Here is a 26,262-nt window from a genome sequence, read left to right as displayed (position 1 = left end):
ATCTGTTGAACCTTCTTTGTACTCCCTCTATGGCAAGAATGTCTTTCCTCAGATTAGGGGACCAAAACTGCATACAGTACTCCGGCTGTGGTCTCACCAGGGCCTTGTACAACAGCAGTAGAACCTCCCTGCTCCTGTACTCAAATCCTCTTGCTACGAATGCCAACATACCATTTGCCTTTTTCGCTGCCTGCTGTACCTGCATGCCCACTTTCAATGACTGGTGTACAATGACTCCCAGGACTCATTGCGCCTCCCCTTTTCCTAATCGGCCATTCAGATAATAATCTGTTTTCCTGTTCTTGCAACCAAACCTCACATTTATCCACATTAAATTGCATCTGCCATGAACTTGCCTACTCACCTAACCTATCCAAGTCACCCTGCATCCTCTTAGCATCCTCAAAGCTAACACTGCCGCCCAGCTTCGTGTCATCCGCAAACTTGGAGATGCTGCATTTAATTCCCTCGTCTAAATCATTAATATATATTGTAAACAACTGGGGCCCCAGCACTGAGCCTTGCAGTACCCCACTAGTCACTGCCTGCCATTCTGAAAAGGTCCCGTTTACTCCCACTCTTTGCTTCCTGTTTACCAACCAATTCTCTATCCACATCAATAACATACCCCCAATACAGTGTGCTTTAAGTTTCCACACTAATCTCCTGTGTGGGACCTTGTCAAAAGACTTTTGAAAATCCAAATATACCACATCCACTTGTTCTCCCCTATCCATTCTACTAGTTACATCCTCAAAAATTCTGTAAGATTTGCCAGACATGATTTTCCTTTCAAAAATCCATGCTGACGTTGTCCGATTATTTCACCTCTTTCCAAATGTGCTACTATCACATTTTCACAACCAACTCTAGCATTTTCCCCAACACCGATGTCAGGCTAACCAGTCTATAATTTCCCGGTTTCTCTCTCCCTCATTTTTTAAAAAAGTGAGGTCACATTAGCCACCCTCCAATCCTCAGGATCTAATCCAGAATCTAAGGAGTTTTGAAAAATTATCACTAATACATCCACTATTTTTTGGGCTAATTTCTTAAGCACTCTGGGATGCAGACCATCTTGCCTTGGGGATTTATCTGCCTTTAATCCCTTCAATTTACCTAACACCACTTCCATACTAGCATGCATTTCCCTCAGTTCCTCCATCTCACTCACCCTCATTCCCTTACTATTTCCAGAAGATTATTTATGTCCTCCTCAGTGAAGACAGAACTGAAGTAGTTATCGAATTGGTCTGCCATGTCCTTGTTCCCTATGACCAATTCACCTGTTTCTAACTGTAAGGGACCTACATTTGTCTTAACCAATCTTTTTCTTTTCGTTATCTATAAAAGCTTTTACAGTCAGTTTTTATGTTCCCTGCCAGCTTTCTCTCATAACCTTTTTTCCCTTTCCTAATTAATCCCATTGTCCTCCTCTGCTGGGCTCTGAATTTCTCCCAGTCCTCAGGTGTGCCATTTTTTCTGGCTAATTTGTATGTTTCTTCTTTGGACTTGATACTATCCCTAGTTTCCCCTGTCAACCATGGGTGCACTACCTTCCCTGGTTTATTCTTTTGCCAAACTGGGATGAACACTTGTTGTAGTTCATCCATGCAATCTTTAAATGCTTGCCATTGCATATGAATGTTGAGGAACCAACTAGAGAGCAGGCCATTCCACATTGGGTATTGAGCAAAGAGGAAGGGTTAGTTAGCAATCTTGTCATGCGAGGCCCCTTGGGCAAGAGTGACCATAATATGGTGGAATTCTTCATTAAGATGGAGAGTGACATAGTTAATTCAGAAACAAAGGTTCTGAACTTAAAGAAGGGTAACTTTAAAAGTATGAGACGTGAATTAGCTAAGATAGACTGGCAAATGATACTTAAAGGGTTTACGGTGGATATGCAATGGCAAGCATTTAAAGATCGCATAGATGAACTACAACAATTGTTCATCCCAGTTTGGCAAAAGAATAAACCAGGGAAGGTAGTGCACCTGTGGCTGACAAGGGAAATTAGGGATAGTATCAAGTCCAAAGAAGAAACATATAAATTAGCAAAAAAAAGCGGCACACCTGAGGACTGGGAGAAATTCAGAGACCAGCAGAGGAGGACAATGGGCTGAATTAGGAAAGGGAAAAATGATTATGAGAGAAAGCTGGCAGGGAACATAAAAACTGACTGTAAGAGCTTTTACAGACATGTGAAAAGAAAAAGATTGGTCAAGACAAATGTAAGGACCTTTACAGCCAGAAACAGGTGAATTGATCATAGGGAACAAAGACATGGCAGACCAATTGAATAACTACTTTGGTTCTGTCTTCACGAAGGAGGACATAAATAACCCTCTGGAAATAGTAAGGGACCGAGGGTCTAGTGAGATGGAGGAACAGAGGTTAATACATGTTAGTAGGGAGTGGTGTTAGGTAAATTGAAGGGATTAAAGGCAGATAAATCCCCAGGGCCAGATGGTCTGCATCCCAGAGTAGCCCAAGAAATAGTGGATGCATTAGTGACAATTTTTCAAAACTCCTTAGATTCTGGATTAGTTCCTGAGAATTGGAGGGTGGCTAATGTAACCCCACTTTTTAAAAAAGGAGGGAGAGAAAAACCGGGGAATTATAGACCGGTTAGTCTGTCGTCGGTGGTGGGGAAAATGCTAGAGTCGGTTATCAAAGATGTGATAACAGCACATTTGGAAAGAGGTGAAATCATCGGACAAAGTCAGCATGGATTTGTGAAAGGAAAATCATGTCTGATGAATCTTATAGAATTTTTTGAAGATGTAACCAGTAGAGTGGATAGGGGAGAGCCAGTAGATGTGGTATATTTAGATTTTCAAAAGGCTTTTGACAAGGTCCCACACAGGAGATTAGTGTAGAAACTTAAAGCACACAGTATTGGGGGTATGGTATTGATGTGGATAGAGAACTGGTTGGCAGACAGGAAGCAAAGAGTGGAAGTAAACGGGACCTTTTCAGAATGGCAGGCAGTGACTAGTGGGGTACCGCAAGACTCAGTGCTGGGACCCCAGTTGTTTACAATATATATTAATGATTTAGATGAGGGAATTAAATGCAGCATCTCCAAGTTTGCGGATGACACAAAGCTGGGCGGCGGTGTTAGCCGTGAGGAGGATGCTAAGAGGATGCAGGGTGACTTGGATAGGTTAGGTGAGTGGGCAAATTCATGGCAGATGCAATTTAATGTGGATAAATATAAGGTTATCCATTTTGGTTGCAAGAACAGGAAAACAGATTATTATCTGAACGGTGGCCGATTAGGAAAAGGGGAGGTGCAACGAGACCTGGGTGTCATTGTACACCAGACATTGAAGGGAGGCATGCAGGTACAGCAGGCGGTGAAAAAGGCGAAAGGTATGCCAGCATTCATAGCAAAAGGATTTGAGTACAGGAGCAGGGAGTTTCTACTGCAGTTGTACAAGGCCTTGGTGAGACCGCACCTAGAGTATTGTGTGCAGTTTTGGTCCCCTAATCTGAGGAAAGACATTCTTGCCATAGAGGGAGTACAAAGAAGGTTCACCAGATTGATTCCTGGGATGGCAGGACTTTCATATGAAGAAAGACTGGATCGACTAAGCTTATACTCACTGGAATTTAGAAGATTGATGGGGGATCTTATTGAAACGTATAAAATTCTAAAGGGATTGGACAGGCTAGATGCAGGAAGATTGTTTCCGATGTTGGGGGAGTCCAGAACGAGGGGTCACAGTTTAAGGATAAAGGGGAAGACTTTTAGGACCGAGATGAGGAAAAACTTCTTCACACACAGAGTGGTGAATCTGTGGAATTCTCTGCCACAGGAAACAGTTGAGGCCAGTTCTTTGGCTATATTTAAGAGGGAGTTAGATATGGCCTTTGTGGCTAACGGGATCAGGGGTATGGAGAGAAAACAGGTACAGGGTTCTGAGTTGGATGATCAGCCATGATCATACTGAATGGCGGTGCAGGCTCGAAGGGCCGAATGGCCTACACCTGCACCTATTTTCTATGTTTCTGTCCACTGTCAACCCTTTAAATATCATTTGCCAGTCTGTCTTAGCTAATTCACGTCTCATATCTTCAAAGTTGCCCTTCTTTAAGTTCAGAACATTTGGTTCTGAATTAACCATGTCAATCTCCATCTTAATGAAGAATTCCACCATATTATGGTCACTCTTACACAAGGGGCCTCGCATGACAAGATTGCTAATTAACCTTTCCTCATTGCTCAATACTCAGTCTAGAATGGCCTGCTCTCTAGTTGGTTCCTCGACATGTTGGTTCAGAAAACCATCCCGCACACGTTCTCAGAAATCCTCTTCCTCAGCACCCTTACCAATTTGATTCACCCAATCTAAATGTAGATTGAAGTCACCCATTACAACTGCTGTTCCTTTTTTGCACGCATTTCTAATTTCCTGTTTAATGCCAGACCCAACTTCACTACTACTGTTAGGTGGCCTGTACACAAATCCCACCAGCATTTTATGCCCCTTAGTGTTACGCAGCTCTACCCATATCGATTGCACATCCTCCAGGCTAATGTCCTTCCTTTCTATTGCGTTAATCTCTTCTCTAACCAGCAACGCTACCCCACCTCCTTTTCTTTCCTGTCTATCCCTCCTGAATATTGAATATCCCTGGATGTTGAGCTCCTATCCTTGGTCACCCTGGAGCCATGTCTCTGTGATTCCAACTATATCATATTCATTAATAACTATCTGCACATTCAATTCATCCAACTTATTACGAATGCTCCTTGCATTGACACACAAAGCCTTCAGGCTTGTTTTTACAACACTCTTAGCCCTTATACAATTATGTTGAAAAGTGGCCCTTTTTGATTTTTGCCCTGGATTTGACTGCCTGCCACTTTTACTTTTCACCTTACTACTTTTTGCTTCTACTCTCATTTTGCACCCCTCTGTCTCTCTGCACTTGTTCCTATCCCCCTGCCACATTAGTTTAAATCCTCCTGAACAGCAGTAGCAAATGCTCCGCCTAGGACTAGGAGGAGGGACAGCCCTCAGTGATTCCTGTGTATGCTCCCTGGAAGCCTCAAGAAATGATAATGATCATGAATCAGGCCCCAGATAGAAAAGAAAAACCAGCACAGTTTGCTCAGTATGTCCACAGTACTATACAAATGTTTAATGTGACTCCGCAAGATTTATTCAGTCTCTGCTGCATGATTCTCTCAGCTAATGAAGGGCAGAAATGGAAGGCAGAATAGAGATACCAAACCTATCAGGCGTTACAGGTGGGAAAACATAATCAGAATGAACAGACAGACCAGATTATTCAAGCCTTGGAAAGGGCTCTCCAGCAACCTGTAAACATCACTAAAGTACCTGAAGACAAAACTAAGCCTGGGGAATGGGGACCAGACTATTGAGAGCGATTTGTGGCCTGCTACGGCACCTTCGCAGGAGACCAAGACTTTAATGATGGGAATCTGTCCCCCTAGTTCAATGCCCTACTGCTCCAATGCTTACCAACTAAGTTAGCCAACATGATTGAAACAAATAATATGGATTGGCCTGACAATGAACGAAATTGAATGTGACGAGCTTTGACATATCATTAGGACCCAACTTTCGAATCTCGATCAACCTCGAAGGGAACTAATATTAAAGGTGAATATGCTCAGCAGGAAGAAGGATGCGAGCGGGCTTTATCTGAGGAACAGAAATGGGAATAAAAACCTACCAAGGGACAGGTGGGGACAACAACCCGTTTAGAAACTGACAAGAAGATGCTTCCAACCATGAGTGCCAACACTCAGGAAGAGCCCAATGTAATATTGCAAGTTGCTGGAAATCCAGTTCCGTTTATGATTGATATGAGGGCAACCACAACCACTCTCGATCAGGAAACAGTATCGGAAAAGGGATTCCAGCTATCAGACGCTACAATCACTCTGTCAGGGTTCGATGGCACGGAACGTACGTATTCACGTACCCAGCAACCGCAGGTGGAATTCCAGGGGAACCAGTGTGAGGTTTCAATGACAGTCACCACCAGACGGGGGTGAAATCTCGTAGGGAGAGATTTGCTCTGTCCATTGGAAGTCGAGATTCTATGCACGGACAAGGATATCACGCTGGAACTGTGAACAACTGAGAGCTTCCTCTGAACACCCAGAGGTGGGCACTTTATCTGGACTCCAGTACATTTGAACCCCTTCTGCCAGCCGCTGACTCTCATGTGACTCTGTGCTATGACCCTACGTGGTCCTCAACTGAGGAAACCTAATATTATGCACCCCTCGAGTGACAGAAATTCCCAGTCACGGTGATTGGAGAGGTTAAAGGAAGAGACAGCATTGCATTTCTTGCTGAAGTTCCAGATTTCTTTTGGCGACAGACAGGATTGGTGGTTCCCCATACCACCTTCAGGGTTTGCCCTGGGTTCAAGCCAAAGAGCCTAGGGCTCCTTGCCTACACCCTGATGAAACAGGCCTCCAGCACCGAGGGAGACTGGCAAGACTTTGCCGTGGGCCAACTCCGATACTGGAAGGAGTCTGAGGTGAAATCGGGACATCTGGTAAGACATTCTTTTAATAGTGACCGAACCCAAGACGTTGTACCCCATCTCTGGGCAATTTCAGTCCATGACGTCAGCCCTCCTGTCCGGATCACTGCGAAAGAAGGACAGACTCTGCAATCCATTCCGCAATACCCCCTCTAGCCTGTCCGGATCACTGTGAAAGAAGGACAGACTCTCCCATCCATTCTGCAATACCCACTCTAGCCCGTCCGGATCACAGTGAAAAAAGGACAGACTCTCCCATCCATTCTGCAATACCCCCTCTAGCCTGTCCGGATTACTGTGAAAAAAGGACAGACTCTCCCATCCATTCTGCAATACCCCCTCTAGCCCGTCCGGATCACTGTGAAAGAAGGACAGACTCTCCCATCCATTCTGCAATATCCCCTCTAGCCTGTCCGGATCACAGTGAAAAAAGGACAGACTCTCCCATCCATTCTACAATACCCGCTCTAGCCCGTCCGGATCACTGTGAAAGAAGGACATTCTCTCCCATCCATTCTGCAATACCCCCTCTAGCCTGTCCGGATCACTGTGAAAGAAGGACAGACTCTCCCATCCATTCTGCAATACCCCCTCTAGCCCGTCCGGATCAATGTGAAAGAAGGACAGACTCTCCCATCCATTCTGCAATATCCCCTCTAGCCTGTCCGGATCACAGTGAAAAAAGGACAGACTCTCCCATCCATTCTGCAATACCCGCTCTAGCCCGTCCGGATCACTGTGAAAGAAGGACATTCTCTCCCATCCATTCTGCAATACCCCCTCTAGCCTGTCCGGATCACTGTGAAAGAAGGACAGACTCTCCCATCCATTCTGCAATACCCCCTCTAGCCCGTCCGGATCAATGTGAAAGAAGGACAGACTCTCCCATCCATTCTGCAATACCCCCTCTAGCCTGTCCAGATCACTGTGAAAGAAGGACAGACTCTCCCATCCATTCTGCAATACCCCTCTAGCCAGTCTGGATCACTGTGAAAGGACAGACTCTCCCATCCATTCCGCAATACCCCCTCTAGCCGTCTGGATCACTGTGAAAGGGCAGACTCTCCCATCCATTCTGCAATACCCCCTCTAGCCCGTCCGGATCACTGTGAAAGGACAGACTCTCCCATCCATTCTGCAATACACCCTCTAGCCTGTCCGGATCACAGTGAAAGAAGGACAGACTCTCCCATCCATTCTGCAATACCCCCTCTAGCACGTCCGGATCACTGTGATAGAAGGACAGACTCTCCCATCCATTCTGCAATATCCCCTCTAGCCTGTCCGGATCACAGTGAAAAAAGGACAGACTCTCCCATCCATTCTGCAATACCCGCTCTAGCCCGTCCGGATCACTGTGAAAGAAGGACATTCTCTCCCATCCATTCTGCAATACCCCCTCTAGCCTGTCCGGATCACTGTGAAAGAAGGACAGACTCTCCCATCCATTCTGCAATACCCCCTCTAGCCCGTCCGGATCAATGTGAAAGAAGGACAGACTCTCCCATCCATTCTGCAATATCCCCTCTAGCCTGTCCGGATCACAGTGAAAAAAGGACAGACTCTCCCATCCATTCTGCAATACCCGCTCTAGCCCGTCCGGATCACTGTGAAAGAAGGACATTCTCTCCCATCCATTCTGCAATACCCCCTCTAGCCTGTCCAGATCACTGTGAAAGAAGGACAGACTCTCCCATCCATTCTGCAATACCCCTCTAGCCAGTCTGGATCACTGTGAAAGGACAGACTCTCCCATCCATTCCGCAATACCCCCTCTAGCCGTCTGGATCACTGTGAAAGGGCAGACTCTCCCATCCATTCTGCAATACCCCCTCTAGCCCGTCCGGATCACTGTGAAAGGACAGACTCTCCCATCCATTCTGCAATACACCCTCTAGCCTGTCCGGATCACAGTGAAAGAAGGACAGACTCTCCCATCCATTCTGCAATACCCCCTCTAGCCTGTCCGGATCACAGTGAAAGAAGGACAGACTCTCCCATCCATTCTGCAATACCCCCTCTAGCCCGTCCGGATCACTGTGAAAGAAGGACATTCTCTCCCATCCATTCTGCAATACCCCCTCTAGCCTGTCCGGATCACTGTGAAAGAAGGACAGACTCTCCCATCCATTCTGCAATACCCCCTCTAGCCCGTCCGGATCAATGTGAAAGAAGGACAGACTCTCCCATCCATTCTGCAATATCCCCTCTAGCCTGTCCGGATCACAGTGAAAAAAGGACAGACTCTCCCATCCATTCTGCAATACCCCCTCTAGCCCGTCCGGATCACTGTGAAAGAAGGACATTCTCTCCCATCCATTCTGCAATACCCCCTCTAGCCTGTCCGGATCACTGTGAAAGAAGGACAGACTCTCCCATCCATTCTGCAATACCCCCTCTAGCCCGTCCGGATCAATGTGAAAGAAGGACAGACTCTCCCATCCATTCTGCAATATCCCCTCTAGCCTGTCCGGATCACAGTGAAAAAAGGACAGACTCTCCCATCCATTCTGCAATACCCGCTCTAGCCCGTCCGGATCACTGTGAAAGAAGGACAGGCTCTCCCATCCATTCTGCAATACCCCCTCTAGCCCGTCCGGATCAATGTGAAAGAAGGACAGACTCTCCCATCCATTCTGCAATACCCCCTCTAGCCTGTCCAGATCACTGTGAAAGAAGGACAGACTCTCCCATCCATTCTGCAATACCCCTCTAGCCAGTCTGGATCACTGTGAAAGGACAGACTCTCCCATCCATTCCGCAATACCCCCTCTAGCCGTCTGGATCACTGTGAAAGGGCAGACTCTCCCATCCATTCTGCAATACCCCCTCTAGCCCGTCCGGATCACTGTGAAAGGACAGACTCTCCCATCCATTCTGCAATACACCCTCTAGCCTGTCCGGATCACAGTGAAAGAAGGACAGACTCTCCCATCCATTCTGCAGTACCCCCTCTAGCCCGTCCGGATCACTGTGATAGAAGGACAGACTCTCCCATCCATTCTGCAATATCCCCTCTAGCCTGTCCGGATCACAGTGAAAAAAGGACAGACTCTCCCATCCATTCTGCAATACCCGCTCTAGCCCGTCCGGATCACTGTGAAAGAAGGACATTCTCTCCCATCCATTCTGCAATACCCCCTCTAGCCTGTCCGGATCACTGTGAAAGAAGGACAGACTCTCCCATCCATTCTGCAATACCCCCTCTAGCCCGTCCGGATCAATGTGAAAGAAGGACAGACTCTCCCATCCATTCTGCAATATCCCCTCTAGCCTGTCCGGATCACAGTGAAAAAAGGACAGACTCTCCCATCCATTCTGCAATACCCGCTCTAGCCCGTCCGGATCACTGTGAAAGAAGGACATTCTCTCCCATCCATTCTGCAATACCCCCTCTAGCCTGTCCGGATCACTGTGAAAGAAGGACAGACTCTCCCATCCATTCTGCAATACCCCCTCTAGCCCGTCCGGATCAATGTGAAAGAAGGACAGACTCTCCCATCCATTCTGCAATACCCCTCTAGCCAGTCTGGATCACTGTGAAAGGACAGACTCTCCCATCCATTCCGCAATACCCCCTCTAGCCGTCTGGATCACTGTGAAAGGGCAGACTCTCCCATCCATTCTGCAATACCCCCTCTAGCCCGTCCGGATCACTGTGAAAGGACAGACTCTCCCATCCATTCTGCAATACACCCTCTAGCCTGTCCGGATCACAGTGAAAGAAGGACAGACTCTCCCATCCATTCTGCAATACCCCCTCTAGCCTGTCCGGATCACAGTGAAAGAAGGACAGACTCTCCCATCCATTCTGCAATACCCCCTCTAGCCTGTCCGGATCACAGTGAAAGAAGGACAGACACTCCCATCCATTCTGCAATACCCGCTCTAGCCCATCCGGATCACTGTGAAAGAAGGACAGACTCTTCCATTCATTCTGGAATACCCCCTCTAGCCTGTCCGGATCACTGTGAAAGAAGGACAGACTCTCCCATCCATTCTGCAATACCCGCTCTAGCCCGTCCGGATCACTGTGAAAGAAGGACAGACACCCCCATCCATTCTGCAAAACCCCTCTAGCCCGTCAGGATCACTGTGAAAGAAGGACAGACTCTCCCATCCATTCTGCAATACCCCTCTAGCCAGTCTGGATCACTGTGAAAGGACAGACTCTCCCATCCATTCTGCAATACCCCCTCTAGCCCGTCCGGATCACTGTGAAAGAAGGACAGACTCTCCCATCCATTCCGCAATACCCCCTCTAGCCCATCCGGATCACAGTGAAAGAAGGACAGCCCATTGCAACCATTCCACAATACCCCCTCTATCCTGTCCGGATCACTGTGAAAGAAGGACAGACTCTCCCATCCATTCTGCAATACCCCCTCTAGCCCGTCCGGATCAATGTGAAAGAAGGACAGACTCTCCCATCCATTCTGCAATACCCCCTCTAGCCTGTCCAGATCACTGTGAAAGAAGGACAGACTCTCCCATCCATTCTGCAATACCCCCTCTAGCCTGTCCAGATCACTGTGAAAGAAGGACAGACTCTCCCATCCATTCTGCAATACCCCTCTAGCCAGTCTGGATCACTGTGAAAGGACAGACTCTCCCATCCATTCCGCAATACCCCCTCTGGCCCGTCTGGATCACTGTGAAAGGGCAGACTCTCCCATCCATTCTGCAATACCCCCTCTAGCCCGTCAGGATCACTGTGAAAGGACAGACTCTCCCATCCATTCTGCAATACCCCCTCTAGCCTGTCCGGATCACAGTGAATGAAGGACAGACTCTCCCATCCATTCTGCAATACCCCCTCTAGCCTGTCCGGATCACAGTGAAAGAAGGACAGACACTCCCATCCATTCTGCAATACCCGCTCTAGCCCGTCCGGATCACTGTGAAAGAAGGACAGACACTCCCATTCATTCTGCAATACCCGCTCTAGCCCGTCCGGATCACTGTGAAAGAAGGACAGACTCTCCCATCCATTCTGCAATACCCCCTCTAGCCCGTCCGGATCAATGTGAAAGAAGGACAGACTCTCCCATCCATTCTGCAATACCCCCTCTAGCCTGTCCAGATCACTGTGAAAGAAGGACAGACTCTCCCATCCATTCTGCAATACCCCCTCTAGCCTGTCCAGATCACTGTGAAAGAAGGACAGACTCTCCCATCCATTCTGCAATACCCCTCTAGCCAGTCTGGATCACTGTGAAAGGACAGACTCTCCCATCCATTCCGCAATACCCCCTCTGGCCCGTCTGGATCACTGTGAAAGGGCAGACTCTCCCATCCATTCTGCAATACCCCCTCTAGCCCGTCAGGATCACTGTGAAAGGACAGACTCTCCCATCCATTCTGCAATACCCCCTCTAGCCTGTCCGGATCACAGTGAATGAAGGACAGACTCTCCCATCCATTCTGCAATACCCCCTCTAGCCTGTCCGGATCACAGTGAAAGAAGGACAGACACTCCCATCCATTCTGCAATACCCGCTCTAGCCCGTCCGGATCACTGTGAAAGAAGGACAGACACTCCCATTCATTCTGCAATACCCGCTCTAGCCCGTCCGGATCACTGTGAAAGAAGGACAGACACTCCCATCCATTCTGCAAAACCCCCTCTAGCCCGTCAGGATCACTGTGAAAGAAGGACAGACTCTCCCATCCATTCCGCAATACCCCCTCTAGCCCATCCGGATCACAGTGAAAGAAGGACAGACCATTGCAACCATTCCACAATACCCCCTCTAGCCCGTCCGGATCACTGTGAAAGAAGGACAGACTCTCCCATCCATTCTGCAATACCCCCTCTAGCCTGTCCGGATCACTGTGAAAGAAGGACAGACTCTCCCATCCATTCTGCAATACCCCCTCTAGCCTGTAGGGATCACTGCAAAAGAAGGACAGACTCTCCCATCCATTCTGCAATACCCCCTCTAGCCCGTCTGGATCACTGTGAAAGGGCAGACTCTCCCATCCATTCTGCAATACCCCCTCTAGCCCGTCTGGATCACTGTGAAAGGACAGACTCTCCCATCCATTCTGCAATACCCCCTCTAGCCTGTCAGGATCACTGCGAAAGAAGGACAGACTCTCCCATCCATTCTGCAATACCCGCTCTAGCCCGTCCGGATCACTGTGAAAGAAGGACAGACTCTCCCATCCATTCTGCAATACCCCCTCTAGCCCGTCCGGATCACAGTGAAAGAAGGACAGACTCTCCCATCCATTCTGCAATACCCCCTCTAGCCCGTCCGGATCACAGTGAAAGAAGGACAGACACTCGCATCCATTCTGCAATACACCCTCTAGCCCGTCTGGATCACTGTGAAAGTACAGACTCTCCGATCCATTCTGCAATACCCCCTCTAGCCCGTCTGGATCACTGTGAAAGGACAGACTCTCCCATCCATTCTGCAATACCCCCTCTAGCCTGTCCGGATCACTGCAAAAGAAGGACAGACTCTCCCATCCATTCTGCAATACCCCCTCTAGCCCGTCAGGATCACTGTGAAAGAAGGACAGACGCTCCCATCCATTCTGCAATACCCCCTCTAGACCGTCCGGATCACTGTGAAAGAAGGACAGACTCTCCCATCCATTCTGCAATACCCCCTCTAGCCCGTCCGGATCACTGCGAAAGAAGGACAGACTCTCCCATCCATTCTGCAATATCCCCTCTAGCCTGTCCGGATCACAGTGAAAAAAGGACAGACTCTCCCATCCATTCTGCAATACCCGCTCTAGCCCGTCCGGATCACTGTGAAAGAAGGACATTCTCTCCCATCCATTCTGCAATACCCCCTCTAACCTGTCCGGATCACTGTGAAAGAAGGACAGACTCTTCCATCCATTCTGCAATACCCCCTCTAGCCCGTCCGGATCAATGTGAAAGAAGGACAGACTCTCCCATCCATTCTGCAATATCCCCTCTAGCCTGTCCGGATCACAGTGAAAAAAGGACATACTCTCCCATCCATTCTGCAATACCCGCTCTAGCCCGTCCGGATCACTGTGAAAGAAGGACATTCTCTCCCATCCTTTCTGCAATACCCCCTCTAGCCTGTCCGGATCACTGTGAAAGAAGGACAGACTCTCCCATCCATTCTGCAATACCCCCTCTAGCCCGTCCGGATCAATGTGAAAGAAGGACAGACTCTCCCATCCATTCTGCAATACCCCCTCTAGCCTGTCCAGATCACTGTGAAAGAAGGACAGACTCTCCCATCCATTCTGCAATACCCCTCTAGCCAGTCTGGATCACTGTGAAAGGACAGACTCTCCCATCCATTCCGCAATACCCCCTCTAGCCCGTCTGGATCACTGTGAAAGGGCAGACTCTCCCATCCATTCTGCAATACCCCCTCTAGCCCGTCTGGATCACTGTGAAAGGGCAGACTCTCCCATCCATTCTGCAATACCCCCTCTAGCCCGTCTGGATCACTGTGAAAGGGCAGACTCTCCCATCCATTCTGCAATACCCCCTCTAGCCCGTCTGGATCACTGTGAAAGGGCAGACTCTCCCATCCATTCTGCAATACCCCCTCTAGCCCGTCCGGATCACTGTGAAAGGACAGACTCTCCCATCCATTCTGCAATACACCCTCTAGCCTGTCCGGATCACAGTGAAAGAAGGACAGACTCTCCCATCCATTCTGCAATACCCCCTCTAGCCTGTCCGGATCACAGTGAAAGAAGGACAGACTCTCCCATCCATTCTGCAATACCCCCTCTAGCCTGTCCGGATCACAGTGAAAGAAGGACAGACACTCCCATCCATTCTGCAATACCCGCTCTAGCCCATCCGGATCACTGTGAAAGAAGGACAGACTCTTCCATTCATTCTGGAATACCCCCTCTAGCCTGTCCGGATCACTGTGAAAGAAGGACAGACTCTCCCATCCATTCTGCAATACCCGCTCTAGCCTGTCCGGATCACAGTGAAAGAAGGACAGACACCCCCATCCATTCTGCAAAACCCCCTCTAGCCCGTCAGGATCACTGTGAAAGAAGGACAGACTCTCCCATCCATTCTGCAATACCCGCTCTAGCCTGTCCGGATCACAGTGAAAGAAGGACAGACACCCCCATCCATTCTGCAAAACCCCCTCTAGCCCGTCAGGATCACTGTGAAAGAAGGACAGACTCTCCCATCCATTCTGCAATACCCCTCTAGCCAGTCTGGATCACTGTGAAAGGACAGACCCATCCATTCTGCAATACCCCCTCTAGCCTGTCCGGATCACTGTGAAAGGGCAGACTCTCCCATCCATTCTGCAATACCCCCTCTAGCCTGTCCGGATCACTGTGAAAGGGCAGACTCTCCCATCCATTCTGCAATACCCCCTCTAGCCCGTCCGGATCACTGTGAAAGAAGGACAGACTCTCCCATCCATTCCGCAATACCCCCTCTAGCCCATCCGGATCACAGTGAAAGAAGGACAGACCATTGCAACCATTCCACAATACCCCCTCTAGCCTGTCCGGATCACTGTGAAAGAAGGACAGACTCTCCCATCCATTCTGCAATACCCCCTCTAGCCCGTACGGATCAATGTGAAAGAAGGACAGACTCTCCCATCCATTCTGCAATACCCCCTCTAGCCTGTCCAGATCACTGTGAAAGAAGGACAGACTCTCCCATCCATTCTGCAATACCCCTCTAGCCAGTCTGGATCACTGTGAAAGGACAGACTCTCCCATCCATTCCGCAATACAACCTCTAGCCCGTCTGGATCACTGTGAAAGGGCAGACTCTCCCATCCATTCTGCAATACCCCCTCTAGCCCGTCTGGATCACTGTGAAAGGGCAGACACTCCCATCCATTCTGCAATACCCCCTCTAGCCCGTCTGGATCACTGTGAAAGGACAGACTCTCCCATCCATTCTGCAATACCCCCTCTAGCCTGTCAGGATCACTGCGAAAGAAGGACAGACTCTCCCATCCATTCTGCAATACCCGCTCTAGCCCGTCCGGATCACTGTGAAAGAAGGACAGACTCTCCCATCCATTCTGCAATACCCCCTCTAGCCTGTCCGGATCACAGTGAAAGAAGGACAGACTCTCCCATCCATTCCGCAATACCCCCTCTAGCCCATCCGGATCACAGTGAAAGAAGGACAGACACTCGCATCCATTCCACAATACCCCCTCTAGCCTGTCCGGATCACTGTGAAAGAAGGACAGACTCTCGCATCCATTCTGCAATACACCCTCTAGCCCGTCTGGATCACTGTGAAAGGACAGACTCTCCCATCCATTCTGCAATACCCCCTCTAGCCCGTCCGGATCACTGTGAAAGGACAGACTCTCCCATCCATTCTGCAATACCCCCTCTAGCCCATCCGGATCACAGTGAAAGAAGGACAGACCATTGCAACCATTCCACAATACCCCCTCTAGCCTGTCCGGATCACTGTGAAAGAAGGACAGACTCTCCCATCCATTCTGCAATACCCCCTCTAGCCCGTACGGATCAATGTGAAAGAAGGACAGACTCTCCCATCCATTCTGCAATACCCCCTCTAGCCTGTCCAGATCACTGTGAAAGAAGGACAGACTCTCCCATCCATTCTGCAATACCCCTCTAGCCAGTCTGGATCACTGTGAAAGGACAGACTCTCCCATCCATTCCGCAATACCCCCTCTAGCCCGTCTGGATCACTGTGAAAGGGCAGACTCTCCCATCCATTCTGCAATACCCCCTCTAGCCCGTCCGGATCACTGTGAAAGGACAGACTCTCCCATCCATTCTGCAATACCCCCTCTAGCCTGTCCGGATCACAGTGAAAGAAGGACAGACACTCCCATCCATTCTGCAATACCCGCTCTAGCCCGTCCGGATCACTGTGAAAGAAGGACAGACTCTCCCATCCATTCTGCAATACCCGCTCTAGCCCGTCCGGATCACTGTGAAAGAAGGACAGACACTCCCATCCATTCTGCAAAACCCCCTCTAGCCCGTCAGGATCACTGTGAAAGAAGGACAGACTCTCCCATCCATTCTGCAATACCCCCTCTAGCCTGTCGGGATCACTGCAAAAGAAGGACAGACTCTCCCATCCATTCTGCAATACCCCCTCTAGCCCGTCTGGATCACTGTGAAAGGGCAGACTCTCCCATCCATTCTGCAATACCCCCTCTAGCCCGTCTGGATCACTGTGAAAGGACAGACTCTCCCATCCATTCTGCAATACCCCCTCTAGCCTGTCAGGATCACTGCGAAAGAAGGACAGACTCTCCCATCCATTCTGCAATACCCGCTCTAGCCCGTCCGGATCACTGTGAAAGAAGGACAGACTCTCCCATCCATTCTGCAATACCCCCTCTAGCCTGTCCGGATCACAGTGAAAGAAGGACAGACTCTCCCATCCATTCCACAATACCCCCTCTAGCCCGTCTGGATCACTGTGAAAGAAGGACAGACTCTCCCATCCATTCCGCAATACCCCCTCTAGCCCATCCGGATCACAGTGAAAGAAGGACAGACACTCGCATCCATTCCACAATACCCCCTCTAGCCTGTCCGGATCACTGTGAAAGAAGGACAGACTCTCGCATCCATTCTGCAATACACCCTCTAGCCCGTCTGGATCACTGTGAAAGGACAGACTCTCCGATCCATTCTGCAATACCCCCTCTAGCCCGTCTGGATCACTGTGAAAGGACAGACTCTCCCATCCATTCTGCAATACCCCCTCTAGCCTGTCCGGATCACTGCAAAAGAAGGACAGACTCTCCCATCCATTCTGCAATACCCCCTCTAGCCCGTCAGGATCACTGTGAAAGAAGGACAGACGCTCCCATCCATTCTGCAATACCCCCTCTAGCCCGTCCGGATCACTGTGAAAGAAGGACAGACTCTCCCATCCATTCCGCAATACCCCCTCTAGCCCGTCTGGATCACTGTGAAAGGAGGACAGACTCTCCCATCCATTCTGCAATACCCCCTCTAGCCCGTCTGGATCATTGTGAAAGGACAGGCTCTCCCATCCATTCTGCAATACCCCCTCTAGCCCGTCCGGATCACTGTGAAAGAAGGACAGACTCTCCCATCCATTCTGCAATACCCCCTCTAGCCCGACCGGATCACTGTGAAAGAAGGACAGACTCTCCCATCCATTCTGCAATACTCCCTCTAGCCCGTCCGGATCACTGTGAAAGAAGGACAGACTCTCCTATCCATTCTGCAATACCCCCTCTAGCCCGTCCGGATCACTGTGAAAGAAGGACGGACTCTCCCATCCATTCTGCAATACCCCCTCTAGCCCGTTCGGATCACTGTGAACGAAGGACAGACTCTCCCATCCATTCTGCAATACCCCCTCTAGCCCGTTCGGATCACTGTGAAAGAAGGACAGACTCTCCCATCCATTCTGCAATACCCCCTATAGCCTGTCCGGATCTCAGTGAAAGAAGGACAGACTCTCCCATCCATTCCGCAATAGCCCCTCTAGCGCGTCCGGATCACTGTGAAAGAAGGACAGACTCTCCCATCCATTCCGCAATACCCCCTCTAGCCCATCAGGATCACTGTGAAAGAAGTACAGACTCTCCCATCCATTCCGCAATACCCCCTCTAGCCCGAGGCAATGTTTTATGAGGACGGAAGCTCTTTTGTGGATCGAGCAGGAATACGATATTCTGAATATGCGATAGTGACGGACAGTGAAGTAATTGAACAGGCATCTTTTGAAGCAGCTGTCTCCATCCAGAAGGCTGAGCTGTTTGCTCTGACTCGTGCCTGTATCCCAGCAACAGACAGAAGTGGGAACATTTACACAGACTCCCGTTAAGCGTTTGGAATTGTACATGACTACGGGGATCTCTGGGAACGTGGGGGTTCCTGACTTCCTCTGGCCACCCCATTAGTAATGTCACTTTTGTAAACAACTTACTCACCGCTCTACAGCTACCTCGAGTTTTGTTCTTCTCAGAGGGACGCCTCTGAGGAGGAGTGAAAACTGTGGTCCCAGATGGGGTGCCAGAAAGACCCCGACCTAGGTTTTTGAATCACCCCAGTGGGACAGGTTTGGGTTCCTACACAGTTTTTACCAATATTGGTCGATTATATACATAATTGTACACACCTGGGAAAGGAGGGAATGGTTGGTAACCTGTACCCTGCACACCGGGTATGACTCCCTTGACAGGTGGATCTTTTTTGTGTCTACAAGTTGATTTTATTGAATTGCCTAGAATACATTGCTATAGATACTGCTTAGTTATTATAGATGTGTTTAGTAGATGGATTGAAGCTATTCCAACTACCATTAATACTGCTGTGACTGTTGTGAAGGTATTATTACAGGAAATAATTCCCAGGTACGGCCTGGCAGAGATGCTGAATTCAACAATGGCTCACACTTTATGGTGAAAGTAAATGAAGGAGTATGTAACAAACTAGCTATCAAGCAACAATTCCAGTTTGTACACCACCCACGGGCCGCTGGCAGAGTGGAAAGAGCCAATGGCATTCTGAAGAGTAAACTGGCCAGACTAACAGTGGAGACTAGACTCACTTGGTTGAAGGTCCGACCATTAGCCCGATTCCACATGAGGGTTACCCCACAGGGGAAAACAGGGCTGTCACCAGCTGAAATCATTTCTGGACAGCCCATGAGGACACACTGGGAACAAAGTCTCAGGATTAAAGGCAAAGTGAATAAGAATAAGGAACCTTGGTTCTCGATGGATATTGGAACTCTGATAAAGAAGAGAGAGATGTATGACATGTATAAGAAACAGGGAGCAAATAAGGTACTTGAGGAGTATAAAAAGTGCAAAAAAATACCTAAGGAAGAAATCAGGAGGGCTGAAAGAAGACATGAGGTAGCGTTAGCAGTCAAGGTGAAGGATAGTAAGAGCTTCCACAGGTATATTAATAGCAAAAGGATAGTTAAGGGATAAAATTGGTCATCTTGAAGATCAGAGTGGTCGGCTATGTATGGAACCAAAAGAAATTGGGGAGATGTTAAATGATTTTTTTGTGTCTGAATTTACTAAGGAAACTGGCATGGAGTCAATGGAAATGAAGCAAACAAGTATTGAGGTCATGGAACCTATACAGATAGAAGAGGAGGAGGTGCTTGCTACCTTGAGGCAAGTAGATAAATCTCCAGGACCTGACAGGGTATTCCCTCGGACCATGAAGGAGACTAGTGTTGAAATTGCAGGGGCCCTGGCAGATATATTTAAAAGTAGTTATCTATGGGTGAGGTGCCAGAGGATTGGCGGATAGCTCATGTTGTTCCATTGTTTAAAGAAGGCTCAAAAAGTAATCCAGGAAATTATAGGCTGGTAAGTTTGATGTTGGTCATGGGTAAATTATTGGAAGGAGTACTACTTGACAGATAGACCTCAGTATGTGCGGTTGGGAGACTGTAGGTCTGACACAGTGGTCAGCAGCACAGGAGCGCCACAGGGAACCGTACTCTCTCCGGTCCTGTTCACCCTGTACACATCTGACTTCCAATATAACTCGGAGTCCTGCCATGTGCAGAAGTTCGCTGATGACACGGCCATAGTGGGGTGTGTCAGGAATGGACAGGAGGAGGAGTATAGGAAACTGATACAGGACTTTGTGATATGGTGCAACTCAAACTACCTGCGTCTCAATGTCACCAAGACCAAGGAGATGGTGGTGGACTTTAGGAGATCTAGGCCTCATATGGAGCCAGTGATCATTAATGGAGAATGTGTGGAGCAGGTTAAGACCTACAAGTATCTGGGAGTACAGTTGGACGAGAAGCTAGACTGGACTGCCAACACAGATGTCTTGTGCAGGAAGGCACAGAGTCGACTGTACTTCCTTAGAAGGTTGGCGTCATTCAATGTCTGCAGTGAGATGCTGATGATGTTCTATAGGTCAGTTGTTGAGAGCGCCCTCTTCTTTGTGGTGGCGTGTTGGGGAGGAAGCATTAAGAAGAAGGACGCCTCACGTCTTAATAAGCTGATAAGGAAGGCGGGCTCTGTCGTGGGCAAAGTACTGGAGAGTTTAACATCGGTAGCTGAGCGAAGGGCGCTGAGTAGGCTACGGTCAATTATGGATAACTCTGAACATCCTCTACATAGCACCATCCAGAGACAGAGAAGTAGTTTCAGCGACAGGTTACTATCGATGCAATGCTCCTCAGACAGGATGAAGAGGTCAATACTCCCCAATGCCATTAGGCTTTACAATTCAACTGCCAGGACTTAAGAACTTTTTTTTTTTTTTTTTTTTAAAGCTATTATTAATGCTTTTTGAGTTAGTGATTTAGATGCATATCATATTATTACTGAGTTAAGTATTGTATGTAAGGAGTTTTTGCTACAACAAGTGTATGGGACATTGGAAAAAATGTTGAATTTCCCCATGGGGATGAATAAAGTATCTATCTATCTATCTATCTATCTAAGAGATAGGATTGACAATTGTTTAGACAGACAGGGACTTATTAGGGAGAGTCAACACGGCTTTGTGCATGGTAGGTTATGTTTAACAAATATATTAGAGATTTTCGAGGAGGTTACAAGGAAAGTGGATGAAGGCAAGGCAGTGGATGTAGTGGACTTCAGTACGGCCTTTGACAAGGTCCCGCATGGGAGGTTAGTTAGGAAGATTCAGTCACTAGGTATACATGGTGAGGTAGTAAATTTGATTGGGAATTGAGAATGGGAGAAGTCAGAGAGTGGTAGTGGAGGATTGCTACTCTGAGTGGAGGCCTGTGACTAGTGGTGTGCCACAGGGATCAGTGCTGGGTCCATGGTTATTTGTCATCTATATCAATGATCTGGATGATAATTTGGTAAATTGGATCAGCAGGTTTGCTGATGATACAAAGATTGGAGGTGTAGTGGACAGTGAGGAAGGTTTTCAAAGCTTGCAGAGGGATCTGGACCAGCTAGAAAAATGGCAGATGTAGTTTAATATAGACATGTGTGAGGTATTGCACTTTGGAAGGAAAAACCAAGGTAGAACATACAAGGTAAATGGCAGGGCGCTGAGGTGTGCACTAGGACAGAGGGATCTAGGAATACTGATACAAAATTCCCTAAAAGTGGCATCACAGGTAGATAGGGTAGTAAAGAGAGATTTTGGTTCATTGGCCTTTATAAATCAAAGTATTGATTATAAGAGTTGGAATGTTATGGTGAGGTTGTATAAGGTATTAGTGAGGCCAAATTTGGAGTATTGTGTGCAGTTTTGGTCACTGAATTACAGGAAGGATAATACTAAGGTTGAAAGAGTGCAAGAGAAGGTTTACAAGGATGTTGCCAGGACTTGAGAAACTGAGTTACAGAGAAAGGTTGAATAGTTTAGGACTTTATTCCCTGGAGCGTAGGAGAATGAGGGGTGATTTGATAGAGATGTATAAAATTATGATGGGTATAGATAGAGTGAATGCAAGCAGGCTTTTTCCACTGAGGCTAGGGGAGAAAAAAAACCAGAGGACATGGGTTAAGGGTGAAGGGTGAAAAGTTTAAAGGGAAAATTGTGGGGGGGGGGGGGTTCTTCATAACTGAGTCTGACTGGTACTGGCATAACTGGTTCTTCTGGGCACATTCAGTCTCACTCCCAACTATTTCCTACCTTCCTTTGTACAGGTACGTAATGTCTAAAGGACCAGTGTTTGAGTAAATGAGACTCACCAAACTTTCCCCTGACTGAATCACTGGAATCTCCAAGTCAGATGGGTTCTCTCCAGTTGATGCTCTCAATCCTCGGGCTGGTTCACTTGTTGCTGTTCCCTCGTCTTCAGTCGTGGTTTTTCTTCCAATAAATCTCTCTCTGCAGGTCTAACTTAAACATGAAAGATAATGAAGCACGTTAACAATGAAAAGGAGGACCAAACGTATCTGCTGAATGTTACTAGGAACAAAACTCACTGAAATTTAAACGTTGGCAAATATAATGATGTCAGTGAACAATCTTTAATTGTCCCTCACACATCACAAAACAATACGGGATAAGAAGGAGCCATCATTCAGTCATGGTAAGACACAAGACACAGGAACAGAATTAGGTGATTCAATCCATCTGGTCTGCTCCACCACTCAGCCATTCAATCATGGCCAATTTTTATTCCAACACCATATTCCTGCCTTCCTCCTGTAACCCTGAAACTACTCAGCAATCATCAGTATATTAATCTTCACAAATATACCCAAATGGCAGCCTCAAACAAATTCTGCGGCAACAAATTCCACAGATCAGACATCTTGTGGCCAAAAATTTTTTCTCATCTCAGTTTTAAAGGAAAGCATCTTTATTCTGAGACGGTGCTCTCAGATCACAGACTCTCTGTCTAATGGAAACATCCTCTCCATGTCCACTGTATCCAGGCTTTTCAGCATTCGGTAGGTTTACTTAACCATACATCCCTCCACCACCCCCACCGCCCCTCTGACCTCCATTGAGCACAGGTCCAGAACCATCAAATGCTCCTCATATATAAATCCGATCATTCCTGAGATTATTCATGTGAACCTCATTAGCAACGACTGCACTGTACACATTTCCAGGAATAACAGACAAATCGGTTCCAGGATAATTTACAGGGAAAAGTTGTGCTTCCTTTACTGTTATACTATCACTCCATTTCCAGGTGAAAACAGGACTATTTCAGGAAATTTGTATTACAGATCCTAGGATACAGATCTTGTCTTGTCTATACTGGACCGACCGCCCTCGCTGGGCTATGAACGTGCAGGAGTAATGTATGGCTCAGCTCTACTGCGGGGAGCGGAGGCTCGAACCATTCTCCCCCTAGACTTCCCAGTCCCTCGGTAAAGCAGGCAGTGAAACCAAAGATCCCCACAACCTGGGACGTTCTCCTTTCTCACCCACCCCAGTCCGGGAGAAGACACAACAGCCATAAAGCTCCAGGCCAAATGCGAGAAGCCTCAGTAAACGAGGCGAGTTCGGGGAAGTTAATGGGACTCAGCGGCCAAAAGCACACCACGTGATCTGGCGTCACAAAGCGGAGGGCGGGGCAAATCTGCGGCACACAGCCTCACGTGACCTGACGGCGGGACTTCCATTTCAATTCTGTGGAAACAGACAGCCTGGGCTCCTGGTTTGGATCGTTCAATGCAGATTAAGTGAAGTCGACACATTTCTGACGAGCCCAGATAGTTGGGAAACAAATGAATTCCTGGCCCACAGTTCGGGGCTCACGGCCAACATCGGATCTCCCCGCTCGGGATCGGTCTCAATACTCACCGATGGGAAAGTGATATCCTCGGCCCGCAGACAGTGATCCCGACGGAAGAGACGAAAGTCTTTCCTGAACACACAGCCGACCCACTTCAGCTCTGAGCGGAGAGGAAAACACCGTCCACCCGGAGACTGTGAACATGCGCGAAGAGATTATTACATCATCGGGAGGCGGGGCCTCGGAAACAGACGCCAGATGCTGCCCATCTGCGGTTAAATGGGAGGGGCAAACGGGATCACGTGTCAGGATTGGCGACCCCCCCCCCCCCAGGCAGAGACTCCAGCTACTCATTAGATAGATAGATAGATAGATACTTTATTCATCCCCATGGGGAAATTCAACCTTTTTTCCAATGTCCCATACACTTGTTGTAGCAAAAACTAATTACATACAATACTTAACTCAGTAAGAACTAACTCAAAAAGCATTAATAATAGCTTTAAAAAGTTCTTAAGTCCTGGCAGTTGAATTGTAAAGCCTAATGGCATTGGGGAGTATTGACCTCTTCATCCTGTCTGAGGAGCATTGCATCGATAGTAACCTGTCGCTGAAACTGCTTCTCTGTCTCTGGATGGTGCTATGTAGAGGATGTTCAGGGTTTTCCATAATTGACCGTAGCCTACTCAGCACCCTTCGCTCAGCCACCGATGTTAAACTCTCCAGTTCTTTGCCCACGACAGAGCCCGCCTTCCTTACCAGCTTATTAAGACGTGAGGCGTCCCTCTTCTTAATGCTTCCTCCCCAACACGCCACCACAAAGAAGAGGGCGCTCTCCACAACTGACCTATAGAACATCTTCAGCATCTCACTGCAGACATTGAATGACGCCAACCTTCTAAGGAAGTACAGTCGACTCTGTGCCTTCCTGCACAAGGCATCTGTGTTGGCAGTCCAGTCTAGCTTCTCGTCTAACTGTACTCCCAGATACTTGTAGGTCTTAACCTGCTCCACACATTCTCCATTAATGATCACTGGCTCCATATGAGGCCTAGATCTCCTAAAGTCCACCACCATCTCCTTGGTCTTGGTGATATTGAGACGCAGGTAGTTTGAGTTGCACCATATCACAAAGTCCTGTATCAGTTTCCTATACTCCTCCTCCTGTCCATTCCTTACACACCCCACTATGGCCGTGTCATCAGCGAACTTCTGCACATGGCAGGACTCCGAATTATATTGGAAGTCTGATGTGTACAGGGTGAACAGGACCGGAGAGAGTACAGTTCCCTGCGGCGCTCCTGTGCTGCTGACCACCGTGTCAGACCTACAGTCTCCCAACCGCACATACTGAGGTCTATCTGTCAAGTAGTCCACTATCCAATCCACCATGTGAGAGTCTACTCCCATCTCCGTTAGTTTGTACCTTAAGATCTTGGGCTGGATGGTGTTAAAGGCACTAGAGAAGTTAAGGAATGTGATCTTCACATTAGTCTGTGGAAAGAAGCAAACTTGCCGCTCACATCTCCTCTCACCTTAAATGTATTAGAAATTTCAACCCCCGGGAAAAATATATCGTCTGTCCACTCTATCTGTTGCGCTTGTAATCTTATAAACGTCCATCCAGTCTCACCCCAGCCTGCGCCGCTCTGGAGAAAACAACAAAGTTTGTCCAGCCTCTCGTTATAGCTCAAAGTGACCTGTCACAGGAATACCGTCTTCCAGGGGTTACCACACAACATACCCAGGCAAGGGTTAACACAAGATATTCCAAAACCCACTCTTATGGATTATACGATGTGACAGCCACACACATTCGTTGTGGATCCGTGTACCGATGATCAACCCACTCTTGTGGGCATAGGAGAGTTCCAAGCCTCAGCTGTGACTAACTGAAGCGATCAGCTTTTCCAGTCTCTCTCTCTCTCCCTCTCTCTCTCTCTCTCTCTCTCTCTCTTTAGACTGGCTGACTGCCTGTCTGCAGATCGCTCTCTCTCAATTATGGTTCAGTCCACAGTCAGCGAAGTCAGCCTGTGACTGACGTCATTGCCCCGCCTCCTTGGAATCTGAGATCCCTCTGATCATCGACACTGTTCAGGGTTTTGCATTTAACAGTGTACTGTCTCATACATTCCACCTACCGAGCTGCTAAGATGATCATCACTAATCAAATCTCACTGAGATTTCTCAGGTCCTGCCAAGTGCACAAGTACGGGAAGGTACAGGTACAGAGAAACACTGACTTGTGGCAGCATCACAGGCAAGTACATTCAGATAACACACGGAACACAAATTATACGATTCTCTGTCAGTAACAATCTGTAAATATGATTTCAGTCATTAACAATATATAAAATACATTGTCTCATGATCAATATTAAAATGTGCATTTTGTGTCAACAACAGACTTGGAAATGTTGAATTTGGTCCCTGTCTCCATTCCTCCTGTAATCCACAACCAGCTCCTGTCTTTTTGTCACAATGAGGGAGATGTTGTTTTCTTGTCGGGGTGATGACTTCTTCTCTGTCGGCTGCCTCGTTATTATTTGAGATTAGGCCAGTCAGTGTAGTATAGACAG

At 48.1% G+C, this 26,262-nt stretch overlaps 1 protein-coding gene and 2 long non-coding RNA genes across 5 annotated transcripts in view; 2 read left to right on the top strand and 1 right to left on the bottom strand.

Moving 5' to 3' along the window:
• Positions 1-23,969, bottom strand: part of LOC140721791 (uncharacterized) — a 70,768-nt gene extending 46,799 nt beyond the window's left edge. For 2 of the 3 annotated variants that reach the window (XR_012097460.1, XR_012097462.1), the window contains exons 1-2: positions 23,752-23,969; positions 22,179-22,329 (exon numbers count right to left, since the gene is read on the bottom strand). This is a non-coding gene — a long non-coding RNA (uncharacterized lncRNA). The remainder of the gene's footprint in view (positions 1-22,178; positions 22,330-23,751) is intronic. The other variant, XR_012097461.1, reaches the window with a different exon arrangement.
• The window catches only part of LOC140721792 (uncharacterized), a 284,490-nt gene that overhangs the window by 184,130 nt on the left and 74,098 nt on the right, over positions 1-26,262 (top strand). The window lies entirely within an intron of this gene.
• Positions 1-26,262, top strand: part of LOC140721786 (uncharacterized) — a 112,516-nt gene that overhangs the window by 66,937 nt on the left and 19,317 nt on the right. The gene's annotated exons all lie outside the window — the stretch shown is intronic.

This window comes from Hemitrygon akajei, unplaced genomic scaffold (genome assembly GCF_048418815.1).
Source record: "Hemitrygon akajei unplaced genomic scaffold, sHemAka1.3 Scf000061, whole genome shotgun sequence".
NCBI classification, from domain to species: domain Eukaryota; kingdom Metazoa; phylum Chordata; class Chondrichthyes; order Myliobatiformes; family Dasyatidae; genus Hemitrygon; species Hemitrygon akajei.
This window is presented reverse-complemented; position numbering and strand designations above follow the sequence as displayed.